At 36.3% G+C, this 17,254-nt stretch overlaps 1 protein-coding gene across 1 annotated transcript in view; it reads left to right on the top strand.

Moving 5' to 3' along the window:
- Nucleotides 1–16,743: 16,743 nt before the first annotated feature.
- The window catches only part of mAChR-B (muscarinic acetylcholine receptor), a 236,864-nt gene continuing 236,353 nt past the window's right edge, over nt 16,744–17,254 (top strand). The window contains exon 1 of the mRNA XM_074177282.1: nt 16,744–16,906. The gene's annotated coding sequence lies outside the window, so the exon portion shown is untranslated. The remainder of the gene's footprint in view (nt 16,907–17,254) is intronic.

Here is a 17,254-nt window from a genome sequence, read left to right as displayed (position 1 = left end):
TTGAATTAATATACACTTGCAAAGCTCGGCAAATGTAATAATGCATGTGTGAAAAATTACGGAGCATTGGTATAATTTTCGCAAAATGAAGGCAAAATTGAGAGTTGCCGTCAAAGTTACCACTTTCTCTTCGGTACTACGTATACAACGCGGTACTTACTGATATAGCGGAGTTTTATCCAATTATAATACTTACCCATGAAAATATCTTTCAATTGTGGAAGACCCCAGTCTTGTAAAATCTGTTCCATTATGGTAGATACAAAATAATCGTAAACAAATTGCACTGCCTACAGACACAAAACATTTCCTCCTCAAAATCGCAACACACCAACATCACTTTCCAACACATACTGGCGCGTATGCGATGCTTTCAACGGAATTCCCCGCTCCCCTCTCACTTAAGAGGGTCATAGAAAGACCAGAGCACCACAGGTTTTTTCAAACTAAAATGCATGAAATACTTCTTTAAAAGAAACCCTGTTCATTCTATACAAAATTCATGTTATTTTCAGTCGATCATAATAAAGTTTTGTATGCAGATTCACAAAACTCTTGTTATAAACGAATTGAGTCATTTGAAGGGATACAGTATTAAATTCAAGCAAACACTATGTGTTCAGATCAAGTTGATATTGCTCTTCATTTGAAACAGTTTATTTTTCCCTTCAAATATGTGGTGGATTTTGAGATGATATTATATTTTCTTGATTCAAAATAGTTCATCTTCGCAATGATATAATCAAACGAATGATGTCGTTGAAAGGCCAAGAAATTAGATTTCTTTGTTGGAAAAAGTGTGATTTTCTGGTGGAACATGGCGATGTTGGCATAAAGTAATAGTTTTTCCAATAAAGATGAAAATTTCAAAGCAACCTATGATCTTCTTTTAAAGAAATACTTTTTACTATGTGGAAGTCCGAACTGATGAACCTTCAAACAAAATTTGTATACATATTGATCTCCTGTGCACTCTACTTTCGAAATTCCAAAATGGAACTTGCATCAACAGTGCCTCTAAATTACATATTTTCCAGAAACGTGAACCAGACGGTTCAATTACATATTTATTATTTCAACTAGGTAGAAAAGATATAAGCTTCGTGTCATCGACATACAAATGATATTTCATACACTCGTATGTCAAGTCAGTCATGTGTTGAGCAGTGTACAAAATGTAAAACATTGGTCGTGCTATGGATCCTTGGAGGACACCTGAATTGATTTTTCTAGAATGAGATTTACTGCTATGTACAGGGCATTAGATATGAAATGAAACAGTTGTTTCCAATTGAGGTGACTTAAGAATATTTCAATATTCTAATCCTGAGTCGTGCCTGACTATAACAGTAAAACTACCCGTAATGTTTCGTCGGGAAAACCGCATATACGACTTGAAATCAGAAGAGTGGAAAGAAACTCTTTTACTTGTATCCTCATTGCGAAAAAGGAATGCATATCTACGAGAGCTTGTTAGTTCATTTGCAAGGGAAGCATAAATAGATTTCAAAAAGCTACTCATGGTAGGAAGTGGTTCTGGAAGAAGTAAAAGCCCGACCGAGTATTGTTTCCCGTAACTGTATTTTTCTGGATACGTTCCTATTCAATTCAAAGGTATCAGTCATTCAGAGAGAGTTTTTATTTTTCCGTCTCGATGATTGATTTCTTTTGATGAATGAAAAAATATCTGCAAAGAGATTTTTTATGGGCTCGCGAAACACCGGTTAGTAAACTGGAAGGATGTTTATTTGCTGGTTGGGAAATTGATTCGCTATTCACAATGCGAAACCTCTATAATCCTTCAACAGGCAATTTGTTGAAATGTTGGTTATAATGATGAAAATCGTATTTCAATTCTATTCTGTTCAATGATTAATTGTATCTCGATTGTTATACAAAATTTGAAGGCAATTTGAATTGTTTTCGTTCAGAGTGAAATAACTAATTGCGAGATAATTAGAATATTTAGAAATATTTTTTTTTGGATTACCAATTTTATAACACTTCCAAAATACAAATCATGAAATTATAAAACAACAACGAAAATTAATTGGCGCTCCGAGCCGACTTCATTGATACCATTGGCGCATTTGCACCTGCAGCACCACATCATCTGAAGATCTTGATCTGCCAATGTCCTCTCTCATAAAACAAAATGTAGGGTGTCTCCAGAGGCTCCAATAAATTCAATACATCGCCAGAACACTTAGAGTGGTGATACGACTATCCTCAAACTTAAACCAGTCCGTTTCGTCTTTGACCAAGGCGTAATAATGACCAGATCCAACGCCAGAACCACTGCATGCATATTATAATAGTGGTCTGCTAGATGGAAGTGTTCATCTATTTCCAACCTTCGTAAGAATTTGGTGCTTCCGCCAGAGGTTGAGTCATGTTTGAAGATCATCAGTGGGATTATTAGACTGACTGGTGCCTCAGCTATACTTGTTTTCTTATAACAGTCAGTTAGTTTGGCGCGTGTTTGGCAATACAGTCGATCATCACCTGTTGAAAGTTCCATTTTCAGATGATTTAACAATAAGCTTTGCACGGACTGGTTATTAGTCATATTAGGAACCTCTAGTTGAAGTTCCGGAAATTCACATACGTTTTTGCTAGCTCTTGAACATCTCTGTCTGAATCTGTTGAGTAGGGAGGGTGAGTGTCAGCCCACAATACTTAGGCCACATGTGACCCATTGTACATCCTCCCGAGGAGTTGTCCTCCTAGGTCGTCGTCCATCCTGTCCTTTCCAGGAAGGTGGACAGGTCACTGGGAGACATCTCCTTTATATCGGCAGGTGTAGGCCAAGACTCGCCGAACACACACTCTCTTATTGACGATAACTCCGGACACTCGCATAGGACATGCCTGACAGTTTCATTTTCTTGTTCACACATCCTGCATAGAGGTGTGTCTACTAGCCCCATATTATGGAGGTGTTTCCTTAGTTGACAGTGGCCAGTCAGAAATCCTACTGTTAGGCGTAGAATTTTACTGGTCATTGCCAGATCACTGAGGATACACTACAAAAACACACTTTTGTCTATTTTCCACTATATTTCTTTATTGTTGACCGGTTTCGGCTATTATACCATTTTCAAAACTAACTGATTACATTTGAATCCGAGTAATTTATACCTATATTATTCTAGCATAAATGATTTGATATACCTGATATATCTGATATACCTGATATCCGGTACCTGCGTTTCATATACCTGTAAAATCCATGAACATAACAAAGCTTTCAATATAATGTAGGTTTTGGGATCTGGACTATAGGTTCAGGAGAGGACTATTGTTTAATTCAAGTTGTTCGTTGAGGACAATAGAATTGGGATCTTTCTTTGACCTGTTTATTTCCATAAATTCCAACAGATTCATCATTTTCCCTTTTTCGCATGTATGTAGGATCTTTAAATTATCTTCATCTATTTTATGTTTCGAATTTTGAAGATGTTCGTACATTAATGATTTTTTATCCGAAATGACATGTTCGTGGTACCTTGTATCAAAATTTCTCCCAGTTTGGCCTGTATATATGGCAGGGCATTCACCACATTCTATTCGATATATACCAGGAGAAAGGAAAGAGATCTGGTATATATCGAATAGAATGTGGTGAATGCCCTGCCATATATACAGGCCAAACTGGGAGAAATTTTGATACAAGGTACCACGAACATGTAATTTCGGATAAAAAATCATTAATGTACGAACATCTTCAAAATTCGAAACATAAAATAGATAAAGATAATTTAAAGATCCTACATACATGCGAAAAAGGGAAAATGATGAATCTGTTGGAATCTATGGAAATAAACAGGTCAAAGAAAGATCCCAATTCTATTGTCCTCAACGAACAACTTGAATTAAACAATAGTCCTCTCCTGAACCTATAGTCCAGATCCCAAAACCTACATTATATTGAAAGCTTTGTTATGTTCATGGATTTTACAGGTATATGAAACGCAGGTACCGGATATCAGGTATATCAGATATATCAGGTATATCAAATCATTTATGCTAGAATAATATAGGTATAAATTACTCGGATTCAAATGTAATCAGTTAGTTTTGAAAATGGTATAATAGCCGAAACCGGTCAACAATAAAGAAATATAGTGGAAAATAGACAAAAGTGTGTTTCTGTAGTGTATCCTCAGTGAACATGAATTTCCACAAAATAAACAAGTCGTCAATCGAAGAAGTCATTGCCAGATATTTCTTCGGCGCCAGCTTCCCAGGGTCACCCAATGTGATCCTGGCAAGATTACATCCTTTGGTTTCGTCCCATCTCTTTAATGATTGAGCATGGGTGTAACATTTGACTAGTTCTGCAATTGTCGAAGTCATCAGGCCGTAGGTGCCACTGGGTCCTCTTGAACATTTACTACAAAGTGAACTAGTGAGGGGTCAGGAGTATTGATTCTGCTATTGTTTTGCTCACGAAGAGTAGATAATCAACAATAACCCCAAGAATTCGGAACAACCCTCTTGTTGTCGTAACGAGTATCTAGTGGATTTCAAAGACTTCAGGAAATCAGTTGAAGGGAAGTATGATATTCTTATATGATGCATTCTTACGAAACTGCAGCTGCATGAACAGGTGTTTGAGTTTGGTGAATGAGTAGGAAACATTCTCTTTCTCGTTCATCATTTAAAGCTCGTTCTTGAAACTCTTCGTCATGAACAACACTTGTAAATTGCTACTCATGTAGCAAGTATTTCCTAAATTATTTAATCTAATTTTCTTCTCAGTTCAGGAGAACTCTCTACTGATTCGTAAGAGGGAACATGTTCCGCAGAATCTGCATACGAACCATTTTTCAACCACTGAAAGGGAACCAGAACCACGAGGATTGCAACTGATATTTGTAGGGAAAGAATGATCTAAGTCTATTGACCGCACTGAAAAAGAAGAAGGTGAATCAATCACTTGGGAATCAACCATGATAAAAGACTGATGAATATCCACATATCTCGACTTGTTTCGAAGAGATTTTAGTTCCGTATTGAAATATGGACAATGCATGATCTCATCAAAATTATGTGAAGGAGGAATAGTTCCAAGGACCGAAGCAGCATTACCACGTTAAATAGCAATACTAATTCTTTCTATCAAAAAAGAGGTAGAACAGTGATTTTTCGTTACTTGGCCTATTCTCCTTCCGAGTTCATGAACGAATAACAGAGATTCCGGACCATATGAATGATGACTTTTTGTTCCAGTTTGTTGGGAGAGAGATATGAGAAGCATAATTGGGATATCAGTATTGGACAATAATGGAAAAGTTTATGTTATGTTGTTTCAAAAATTTTGTCCGCTAAAATGTCATTTGTTTTTTCAGCTGCATATCTCACAAAATATTCATGTGTCATGGTACATACTGATTGATAGACAATTTTGTTCTCTATACAATGATGCTGTTAATTTTTTTCAAATTTTAATTTTTTGCCTCATTTCAACCATAGACAATGGTTCAGCTTATGACAATATGATGTCGTTTGGCGGAAAAACTAGTTTTCAAAGCTACTTTGATGTTCAACTTTAAAAAATGCGATCTAATCCGTTCGGTATGAATGTTTGGTAGCTGTTTATGATTATTAAATTTCATACTTCACTTGGAATCTGTACTAACATCTCACAACTCTCATAAATCAGTAGGTGGTCTTGTTGAAATTGAACGAAAGCTGTGATTAATGTACGAGTATAACTTTCACTTGAAAAAACACGCTCACAATGAGTCCATTATACAACAGAGTTGTTAATTCAATTGTTTGTAGTTATAATTTCAGATAATGTGCATTCAAGTGTTTTATCTGACCTTTTTGCATTCGAATACAATTCAAAGTTTCTGCTCGAGACGTTTTGAAAACGAAATTCGATATCACATTTCGCGTTTAAACTTCCATGATAATGCTCCGTGTGACAGATTTTGATGGATGAGAATTAACGGGAAAGCTCGAAAAAGCAGGCATGGATATTTGTTCTTGTGCATAGCTCTGATTACTTGTTTTTGTTTCATCGAAGTTGTTTATTTACAAGTTCGGAAAAAGAAACGTTAAGAATTCACGAAAGACGAAAAGAAAAACATTTTTTTGTAGGTTAATTTTTTGTGAAGAATGTCAGATTTTTTAATGAATTTTCTGGAAATTTTAATCCTCCACAATCCGATTGTGATTGTAATGAAGAGCTCTATAAGTTACTGCGTATATACAATATATTTTTCACACAAGAAAATATGCCATTTAACAGAAACCTGTCCTATTGAATGTTTTGTTTGTCAAAAAAATACGTTTCGAAGGCCAAAATCTGACCACGTTTTCAAAATTGAAAAAAAAATCAAATGTTACTGGCAGCTTTTTCTTCCGATTAGTTTTTAGTACGAATTTTTTCGACACATGTGGAAGGATTTTTGAAATACAAAATATGTCAATGTTGACTTTTGAAACATTCGATTTTGTAGAAGTAATAATAATAATAATATATATTCACCATTTGCCATACATAGCGTATATGTGGTGGACCAAGAATGATTAATTAAATAAAACAAAAAAAACAATACATGTTTTACAGTACGTCACTTAATGAGATAAAAAAATTGACATTGAAATATCTGCATATACAAAGATATACACACACTCGCCAACTTACATATATACATATAAAATCATAATTAAAAAATCTGGCAATTTTGCTTGCCGTAGTCATACACCAATATACAAAAAATAAATTAAGATGAAATCACCAATCAGAACATTGAAACCAAAGCAAAAAACAATAAGTTGAACATTGCAGAGAATAAAAATCTGTAGTAACATTTGTCCAGTAATGAGTTTTTAACTTTCTTACTGAACATACTTTCAGAACTCAACCTCTTTATAGAAAGTGACAGTCTGTTAAAAAAATTGATGGTATTATACAATCGAGATTTTTTTAAATGGTCACTCTCACGCTGAGGGATCCTCAGAACAGTAGCATGGCAAGTATCCCGACCGTGAATGCTCAAGTTTATTATAGTAGGGGAGCACACGATGCAAAATGAGGATTTACTCGAGCGTCATAGAGACATAATAGGTTGCAAAGCTTAGATGATAAGAAGAAAAAAATGTTATATAATATATACCTTTCCATCGGTGGCGGAAGCGGCTATAGATTTTTAAATACGTAAAAAAATACTGTTGCATGGATATACTCGAGCGTGTCAGATATTGATATCATCAATGTCCTACCTATTTTTAATAGTGTTCGTATGTTAATCTGATCGTTTGCATGATGTGGATGGTTGTACGTAAGGGTTGAGTGGTAAGAAAAAAAATTTAATCGAGCGCGTCAGATTTTCAAAGGAGGTGTTACGTGCAACAAAAAAAAGCTCCCATTCAATAATCTGACGATTTTGATCTGACGCAAACTCGCGGCCATTATTATAGTGTGCAAAAAAAATTTGTCATTTTGAAATACTCAAGCGCGTCAGATTGAGATATATATTGTTCATCTTTATGTTCTAGACGTGCTGTCTCATAATCTGACAATTATCTAGAGGGATTCGCCTAATCTGACAATAAACATTTTTTTTTTAATTTTTTTCAAATCATTGAAATTAATTAATTGAAAAGCTTGGGAAATAGCATGCAAATAAATAAGTGTATGTTTTTTAAGTAGAATACTTGTATTTATAAGAAAATAATTTTTAAAAATGCTCAAAAAAAATTAATTTTTCATAATCAATTGAATAATTAATCTTTATCTTCATCACGAACGAGTATCTGTGATCAGCTGTGATGGCGTCATGGCAACAGAATTCAGAGTGGGGACAGAGTGATCCTTTATCCTTCACGGGCGGCCTTATATATGGGGCTCATATTTTGTGGAGGTACTCAACGGGGTACAAGGTATCCCCCTGTATAATGATCTGCCGAGGTTTAGTAAATCCCGAAATCCCCGCTTGGGCTCAGAAGGTCATCCTCGTTTCCTTCAGGTTTGGAGTCCAGCTCCCCTAACCTTTCGGCTGATTATAGGTCTCAAGAAGGACCAATGGGTTCATGACTGATGGTATGACGGCATGAAGTCCTTAGACATCAGTGCCGCCCTTCACGGGATACCCATACCTGGCCCATACCTGGTGGGATGGATGAGAAAGTTGTTCATCCGTTAACGGGGACATGAGGGCCTCATTCGACAGAGTGTCGGTGCCTTCTATATCGGGAGGGGTCGACTACAGCATAATCTGTGGCTTCCCTAACTAACGGGTTTTCATGAGTGTCCGTTCTTTCAAAAACTCTCTGATTCCTCGACTGGATGGACTGCCGAATGGAAGGCAGCTGCAAATCTCTGCGGATGGCTTCATTCCGCATGAACCAAGGAGCATTCACAATCATCCTAATTAACTTATTTTGCAACCTTTCCAAAATAGAAATGTTGGACGGAGCCGCTTGTCCCCAGACGCCTGAAGCATACATGATGACAGGCTTGAACATCGTGTTGTAGATCATGATTTTGTTCTTCGTGCTCATTTTTGATTTTCTGTTGATCAGAGGGTACAGACTGGCTATTCGACCCTCGATCTTAGACGTAACGCACATGATGTGCGGGTTCCAAGTGAGCCTACGGTCTATTAGAAGGCCGAGGTACTTTACCCGCGCTTGCCAGTCAATCTCCCTTCCAGAAATTCTCACTTTTCTGGCCGGAGAAGATAGTAATCTTCCCATGGTTATCGCCTGAGTCTTTTCCGGGTTTACTCGGATCTTCCAATCGAGGTACCAGCGCTCGAGGTCGTCCAATGCACGTTGCATGTAGACGACGCCGAGCTCTCGACCCATGGAAGATGAGAGAAGAGCCGTGTCATCGGCGTACAGGGATATCTTCACTCGCTCGGACCTAGGCAGGTCGCTGGTCTAGAGTGAATGAGTGAATACAGCGTCGGAGAGAGCACGGCCTCCTGTGGCACTCCAGCGAGGATCTCTCTGTTATCAGACAGAGAGCCCTCTACTCTGACCTGAAAAGTTCTGTCTTTCAGGAAAGACCCGATCCACCGGATCAGGCCCCGAGGTAGGTCGAACGCGTTTAACTTGTGCAGAAGGCCTTCGTGCCATACTCGGTCGAAGGCCTTCGAGATGTCTAAAAGCACAATGTGCACTTTTTTGTTAGCGTTGAGCTCGCTGATGGTGTTTTCGACCAACCTTAGAGCTTGTAATTCAGTGGAGGGATCTCTCCTGAAGCCGAATTGTTCGTTAGGCAGAACGTTTCGGTCCTCAACTTCTTCGTTGAGTCTTTGCAGAACGACTCTTTCAGCCAGCTTAGCCGCCGGCGAGAGTGGACTGATCGGGCGATAATTCTGCGGGAACAGCTGGTTCTGACCCTGTTTTGGGAGCATGACGACGATCGCATGCTTCCACCTTCTAGGGAAGTGTCTGAGGGCCAACGAACTGTTGATTAAGTTCAGAAGGAATTCAACGCAATTTTCCGGGAGTCTCTTCAACAACTTGTTGGTTATTGAGTCGACACCCGGAGCCTTCTTGGCCTTTGCAGCCTTGATATGACCCTTCAGTTCTTCCATAGAAGCCGGACGGATGTCGTCGTCGTCATCTTCCCTGACCCGCTTGGGCTCCCTCATTATTATGAACAAGTCAAGGTTCCTATGCACAAAAACGATAAATTTCATTATATATATTGCGGGTGCAGTCAACAAGTATTCTCTTTCGAAAGTTTTTGGTACCCTAGATGGAATATTGATTTAATTAGTCGTTTCTGAGAGATGAAAACTCCAGAAGACTCCTTCACACATCTTCAAGCCATTATGTTCAAACAATGTTTCGATTGTTTGAATAATTGGCCGAATTGTTGAGTTTACGAGTATTGCACACTTTTTGTATGTGACTACCCCAGGTGAGATTCTCATCTAAAATAGTTCGTAGACAATTCACTTCTTTGGATATTTTGATGTGAGTGTGTGTGAATAAATTACAACAAAGATCCCTCCTGACAAATGATTTCATCATTAATGAAATCAGTAAAAAGATAGATAACTCATTCCCGTTCTTTCTGAAAACAGTGAATAGCAATGCACCCAGGACAGTTCATTGTGGAACACCTAGTTTCGCATCATAAGGAACTGATGTAATTCCATCACATTTTACCACCAAACTACGGTTTTTTATGTACAATCCTGTTCAACACACCACATTATTCTGTGGCAATATTGCCACTTTCCACATTTTTCTTTAATTTGGGTAGCCAAATACGATACAGGCATAATAATTCACGATGATTCTTTGAGTTTACGTGTCATAGCGTGTGGTTCATTTGCAATCATCCTTGTCTTCTTCCATTGTACTCAATGTACACCGTTTGATTTAAAAATTTGTTAAACAATTTTGATAATTGTTTATTTCTAATGGCGGCATCGGCCCAAAGGCGACCGATGCAAAGTTAAGCTTCTAAGTCGACTGCCAGAGAGAATCGTCCTGTCTTCCACTGCAGATTTGTTTGCAAAGTTAACTAGATGAAACCAGAGCACAAGAGCTCATGATACAATACCAGACAGCACTGTTTCGACCCGCATCGGTGGTCATCAGTGGTGCTAGGCTGAACTACTCAACTGTCCTTGAAGGACAAGCCTGGAAGTAAAGGCCATGACAAATTCACGAATATCAATATTGGGTCTTTGTTGATCTCAAAGTTATTGTGTCTTTTGCTTTGAGACTTGTCCTTCAAGGACAGTTGAGTGATTCAGCTCAACATCACTGATGAGACCTTGGCGGGTCGAAACATCGCTAGCTACTAAGTTGTTGGATTTTGTATGTGTGGTATAGATCTCACTATATTTTTTGTATTGTGAAAAGTTGAAACTTCATATTTTTCCAATTCGTGTTATCTTTTCAGATATTCCTTGAATACCTATAACGTAAAAATTTTGCTGTGAAAGGTGCTGGTGAGTTGCGAGACACAAACTGAAAGATAAAGCCTTCTCGAAACAGCTACTATAAACATTGAATTACCTACACGAAAGAAAAATTCTTTCGAAACGAATACTTTTATGTGAACACTGAACTATACAAATAACAAATCTGTGTATTCAGTTTGTATTCCAAACATTCGTTATGGAATTGAACCGGATATCATTCACAGGATACACAATATAGCAAATGAAAGAGGTAAAATTTGATTTACTTTCAATATGATGCGGTTGTGACAAAAACTTTTTATATTCAGGCCTGTAATTACCAGGGGCCTATAACACAAATCTTACAATTGTAACAAGTCTACAAGTTACAAGTAATTCGCTTATAGCTACAAGTATCCTAATTTTTCGTAACATAAGAGAATTTCATATACTTGTAGCTACGAGTAAAATATTCTACACTTGTATATGTTGTTCCTACAAGACAATTTATTTATTTACCTGCTGTTTTCGGTAACGCGATTCGTGCGGTGTAACACGTCTTAACGTGTTTTCGTGTTAGTGCAAGGACTGCAAGTGAAATAATATTTGTAGCTATGGCTAGCAAACAAGTAATATTTGAGAGGAAAATGCAGTGTTTACAAAAAGTTGAAGAAAATAATGAAATTCTATTCGGCGCCTTTTCCGCCCGTTTGAAAAAAACAGACAAAGTTGAGAAATGGAAAGAATTAGCAAATGTTGCAAAAAGTGTTTGTTTAATGCCTTCAGATAAAGAGTGGACATATGCCAGAGACACACTATGGCAAAACATGAAGAAAATTACAATGGTACGTAAGAGCGTAGTGTACTAGTTTTGTTACTCTTATGATTTAGTTGAACTTATGCGAGGTGTTTCAATATTAATAGGCAAGTGCATATTGTTGGAATCAAAATATTATGTTTAAGCTTAGTAACCGTAGGTGTCAATTCTCAATAATCAAAATATTTCAATTGCTGAAAATGATACGGATATGCAGGCGATCATGGGAAATTGAACGATGTCGATAATATGGTGCTAGATATATTAGGAAAAGAGTCCCCAGTGATTGTAGGTCTTGGGGTACCAGCATCATTGGACGAAGTGGACGATGCAGAACCGCTACCTCAAGACACCACAACAACAGAACAGCCAAGAAAATTAACGCAGGACCCGGGCGTACCCTCAACCAGCCACATATAGGTAAAGTTTATAAAACATTATTAGTCCTACTTTATAAGACATTATTAGTAATGGCTTTGTTGAAGTTTGGTTTGTGAGAAACTACTAATTAAAATGTTTTATGTATTTTTCTTTATTAAACAAACACCAACTGATTATTTATCTAATAGTTCACATCCGCCAATTACCACCACACAGTTTAAATTTTTCAAGAAAACAGAAGCGTAGCACGACACGTCAAGAAGAAATTGAGGACAAGAAAAACGTAAAACTTGACTTGCAAATTGAACACCTGAAACTGCAAAATCATAAGACCAAACTAGAGATTTCACAGTTGGAAACTGCACTAAACCTTCCAAGATCCGAATTTACACAAAGTTTTGCAAGAGACTACATTTCTTATGGAGAGGACCAGCGTACCACAAATTTAAATATTCAGTTTCGTAAAAAACATTCATATTCTCCTACATGTTTAATTAATTAAAGTTGATTTTTCTTCTTCACGCTAATTATTTATCCTAAAATAATCTATAAACTGTTGAACTCTAGCTCGAGCTGCTGCTGCTAGTGGAGGTGCTTCGTTATCTCTGAGGTTGTTTTCGTCATCTTGATCATCATCATCACCAGTTAATACCATATTATCATCTTCATCAATTTTTGTAATATTGCACAATGTTGCACAACACTTAAAAATATTTGCTGCGAAGGCTGGATCAACTCGTAGGTGGTACAAACATGGAAATTTGTCCTTCAATACGCCAAAAGCGTTTTCAATAATGCGTCGAGTCCGTTTATAAGCTCTGTTGAATGCGGTCTGCGCTGGGTTCATCGGATCGTCACAGATTGGTGGAATTAACCGTTCACGCAAAGGATAAGCGGAATCTCCAAGAATGACAGCATTTGCATGAGGTCTCCAACCGTTTTCCATTCTACGAAACAGAGAACTGTTACGGAGTACCCGCGCGTCGTGCACACTTCCGGGCCAATTTGCACTTATATAATAAAACCTCAAGTCAGGCCCACATACAGCCATGCAGTTGATGGAATGCTTTCCATGGCGATCGACGTAAATAGGTTAGTTGTTTGTGGGGGCATCGATATTAATGAGGATTCCATCTACAGCTCCACAAACTTTAGGAAATCCTGCCAAATTATGAAAACTTTCTATTACGTTCCCTGTATTGTCGGGCCATCGAACTAATACATCAAATTTTATTTCGTTTACGGCAGCAGTAACTTCGTGAACACATCTGCATACGGTCATTTTTTATACTCCATGCATATCACATATTCCATGGTATTGCACCTGTTTCATAACCAATGCAGAGCAATAAGCATTTTCTCTATTGGTGACAAGCCATACCCTCGAATCGTTATATTCGCTATGGCTGGACCTATATCTTGAAGAAGACTTTGACAGTGTTGTCGACTAAGTCTGGATCTTTCCACAAATTCCCCGTCTGTCAGTATAACAAAGTTACTTCTCTCCCGATAGCGATATATTGCTCTATGTTACAGAATATCTACACTTGTATAATTTATTTATACACTTGTTAGACTTATAGTGGTTGTGTTATAGGCCCCAGATATTTCAAAAGGAAACTTCTAGGCTGTTTTCTCTATTGCAGTAACCAGTTTAAATGTTGGTTCTATTTTGGTAGTTACTAAGAAATCCAGTCCACGATTAGTAATTTTTAAATTTGAATTTTTTCAGATTGTGAAAGTTGAAAATCCTCAGGAAAGGCAATAAAATACATTCATTGTAGTTTCATAGAAGTTTATTAGTATTGAAGATCAGATTCAATCATGGAAAAAACTCCCTATGCAATACAATCTTATACACCCACTTATACAAGTAGATCGGTGTTTTGGTATTCATATTCTGATATAGAGTAATGTAAACCTGTTTTTATGGAACGCCGTTTTACTTTTTATTGTCACAAATATTCATTCCTCAATTTATTCAACTAACAATGTATTTGTTTGAATTTAATTGATTCATGCATTTGTTCGACACATTAAAAACGATTGTTCCCAAAATTTGTTCTATTTTAAATGACACTTGATTTAAAATGTTACATGAATTAATTTGTTTGATGAAAAGTTGCGAACAGTTATAATATAGATTCATTGTTTGAAATTTTTGGAAGTAAATATTTGTCATATATACTTTTTTTGTAACTATCGAATAATTTACTACAATTTCTGTGAAACATGAATAAAATGGTTTGTTGATAATTATAGTTACATGAATTAAAACGATTGTTGATAATTTTAATTCGGCGCTAGCGTCGAACGGATTCTTGCAGAAGCTGAATTTTTAAATTTGGCAACATGATAGTTCAGTGATAGTAACACAATATTCCGTCCGACCGCAGAAATGAGTTGGATTATTTTGTTTGTTGAATTTCAGTGATACATGAATTAAATTGTTTGTTGATAATTTTTATTCGGCGCTGCGGTCGAACGGATTATCACCGTACTATGACCAATGACATACATATTATATGCAGTTATGTAGTTCCGCAAAAAAACGCCCGACGTCAGCGCCGAATAAAAATTATCAACAAACAATTTAATTCATGTATCACTGAAATGCAACAAACAAATTAATTCAATTCTTTCCAAAGGAATAATAATAAAAAGTAAAACGGCGTGGCACGCCGTTTTGCTTTTTATTAATATTCATTTGAAATGAGCTGAATTATTTTGTTTGTCGAATTTCAGTGATACATGAATTAAATTGATTGTTGATAATTTTTATTCGGCGCTGTCGTCGGGCGTATTTTTATGGAACTACTCAACTGTATATATGTATGGCGTTGGTCATAGTACGGTAATAATCCGTTAGACCGCAGCGACGAATAAAAATTGTCAACAATCAATTTAATTCATGTATCACCTATATGCAACAGTCAAAACAATTCATTTTCACAAAATACCAATAGAAAGTAAAACGGCGTGCCACGCCGTTTTACTTTTTATTAATATTCCTTTGAAATGATCTGAATTATTTTGTTTGTTGAATTTCAGTGATACATGAATTAAATTGATTGTTGATAATTTTTATTCGGCGCCACGGTTGAACGGCGAGTTGTCGTACTATATATGAACTAGCATGTTGCCATATGTAACAATTGAAGTTCTTGATAAATCCGCTCGATACCAGCGCCGAATTAAAATTATCAACAATCGTTTTAAATGCATCTTTCAAATACAAGAAACTTTTTAAATCATCGAAAAATTTAATTTTTTGTCAGAAATTAGCTTTTTAAAAAGACTGATGAAATAAAATGATACTTGCTTGAGAATGTTTTGCACAAAAGTTGTAACCAAATTTTAAATTGAATGCATTAAAGTGAATGTTGCAAATATTGAACACTTTCAATAAAATTGAAATATAAAAATCTTTATTATTCATTGAAAAATATTTAATATGGAAAGTTAATTTGCTATATTTTCAGACAAACGAAAGTCTATTTTTATTACCAACAATGTTTCATGGAAAAACTTTGACAGTCATTCAAATATATTCATTGAAATTTTATTCCCAAACTTACTTTTAGAAAGTGAATTTAAAGTTTCATTGTAATTCAACAGTCATATAAATAACTAACATTTTATTGAAAGGTCAAAATTATATGCGGAATTGAAACGTTTGTTGAATTTACTCGAATAATACATTCCATTGATTGTTGAATTAAAATGTTGGTTTATTGCTGAGTTGAACTATATGTATATAGATTATTTTTCAGCATAATATATAATAAATTGGCGTTCCATTTTCCAATACTCTGAAACAATATTTTTCTTCGGAATCAATGAAAGCTTCAAGTTATTTCATTACTCTTTTTTATTCAAATAACAATTTTATTCATGTAACATTTTAAATCAAGTGTCATTTAAAATAGAACAAATTTTGCGAACAATCGTTTTTAATGTGTCGAACAAATGCATGAGTCAATTAAATTCAAACAAATAAATTGTTAGTTGAACAAATTGAGGAATGAATATTTGTGACAATAAAAAGTAAAACGGCGTTCCATTTGTTTTCGTTCTCTACTATTTCCATTCTTTTGTAATATGGAGTTTGAGTGCTTTCTCTGTTATACAATATTAACTAATTACTCGCTCGTAATTCTCTCTCGTTCAGTAACATACCATTTTCTCATTGAAAACAGTATTACTCGTTTGAATTGCTATAACTTTCATGACGACAACCTAACAAAATAGCATTTGTTTCAGTGAGGTTGACAACAAGATCATGTCTTTTCGATAGAAAATAACTTCAGTAAATGATTCATTTATGACATCTATGAGCATGTTAGTCTCTTCAGGTTTGAATAGAAAATTTATTTTTCCGATTTAAAATCATTTCGAAAACTGCAATACATGCACATCATAAAATTACAACTGTTACACCAAGACGAAAGAAAACTACATCGCCTCAGGGAAAATTCAGGTGTACGTATGTGAATTTGAAAAGCGTCTTCTTAACCGCTCTCACAATCTTTCCCTCGGCATGATTTTTTGAAAAACAGCAATATTCCAGGAGAGCGCGCAAGCCCGCTGGAGGACGCTTCCAAACTAAAGTTTGACGCTGACGACGCCTGGCATCGTTTCACTTGTTGTTCGACTGCCGATGCTATTGCCGTAGACCAATCATGTGAGCTATGGATTCGGTGAAATGATCACAGTGAGCTATGCCATGTTTGCAAATCTTCGCGCGGTCTTTGAACTTTTTTAAGAAGATGCTTTGAACTTTCAACTCGCCGCAGCTATGGAGGTTCTTCAGTATGATGTGAGTTTTTTATCTTAGACCCCCGATCCCCATGAGAATATTAACCTTTTCAACTTTCGAAGAACTTCAAAGAATAGGAGAATTTTCAGTTCCTGCAATTCAGTTTTTTAAAGTTGTGGACATCATATAGATATTATGTCGAATATTGGCAACACCGAAGAACCGGGCGCTAAACACCCAGCGTCTACCCCTCCATGCACAGCTACCTGCTGAAGGGTTTTTTCCATCCTAACATCCCAAGACAAAGACACTTGCAATAGACACTCTTTACAGTGAACACATTTCATATTTAACATTTTGTTAGTTTTCGCAATAAAGCGTTAGTAGTGAATGTGGTGCCATTTTATT

This window comes from Leptinotarsa decemlineata, unplaced genomic scaffold, assembly GCF_025532065.1.
Source record: "Leptinotarsa decemlineata unplaced genomic scaffold, Ldec_3_MD MMD2_tig00002974_RagTag_RagTag, whole genome shotgun sequence".
Taxonomy (NCBI): Eukaryota; Metazoa; Arthropoda; class Insecta; order Coleoptera; family Chrysomelidae; genus Leptinotarsa; species Leptinotarsa decemlineata.
This window is presented reverse-complemented; position numbering and strand designations above follow the sequence as displayed.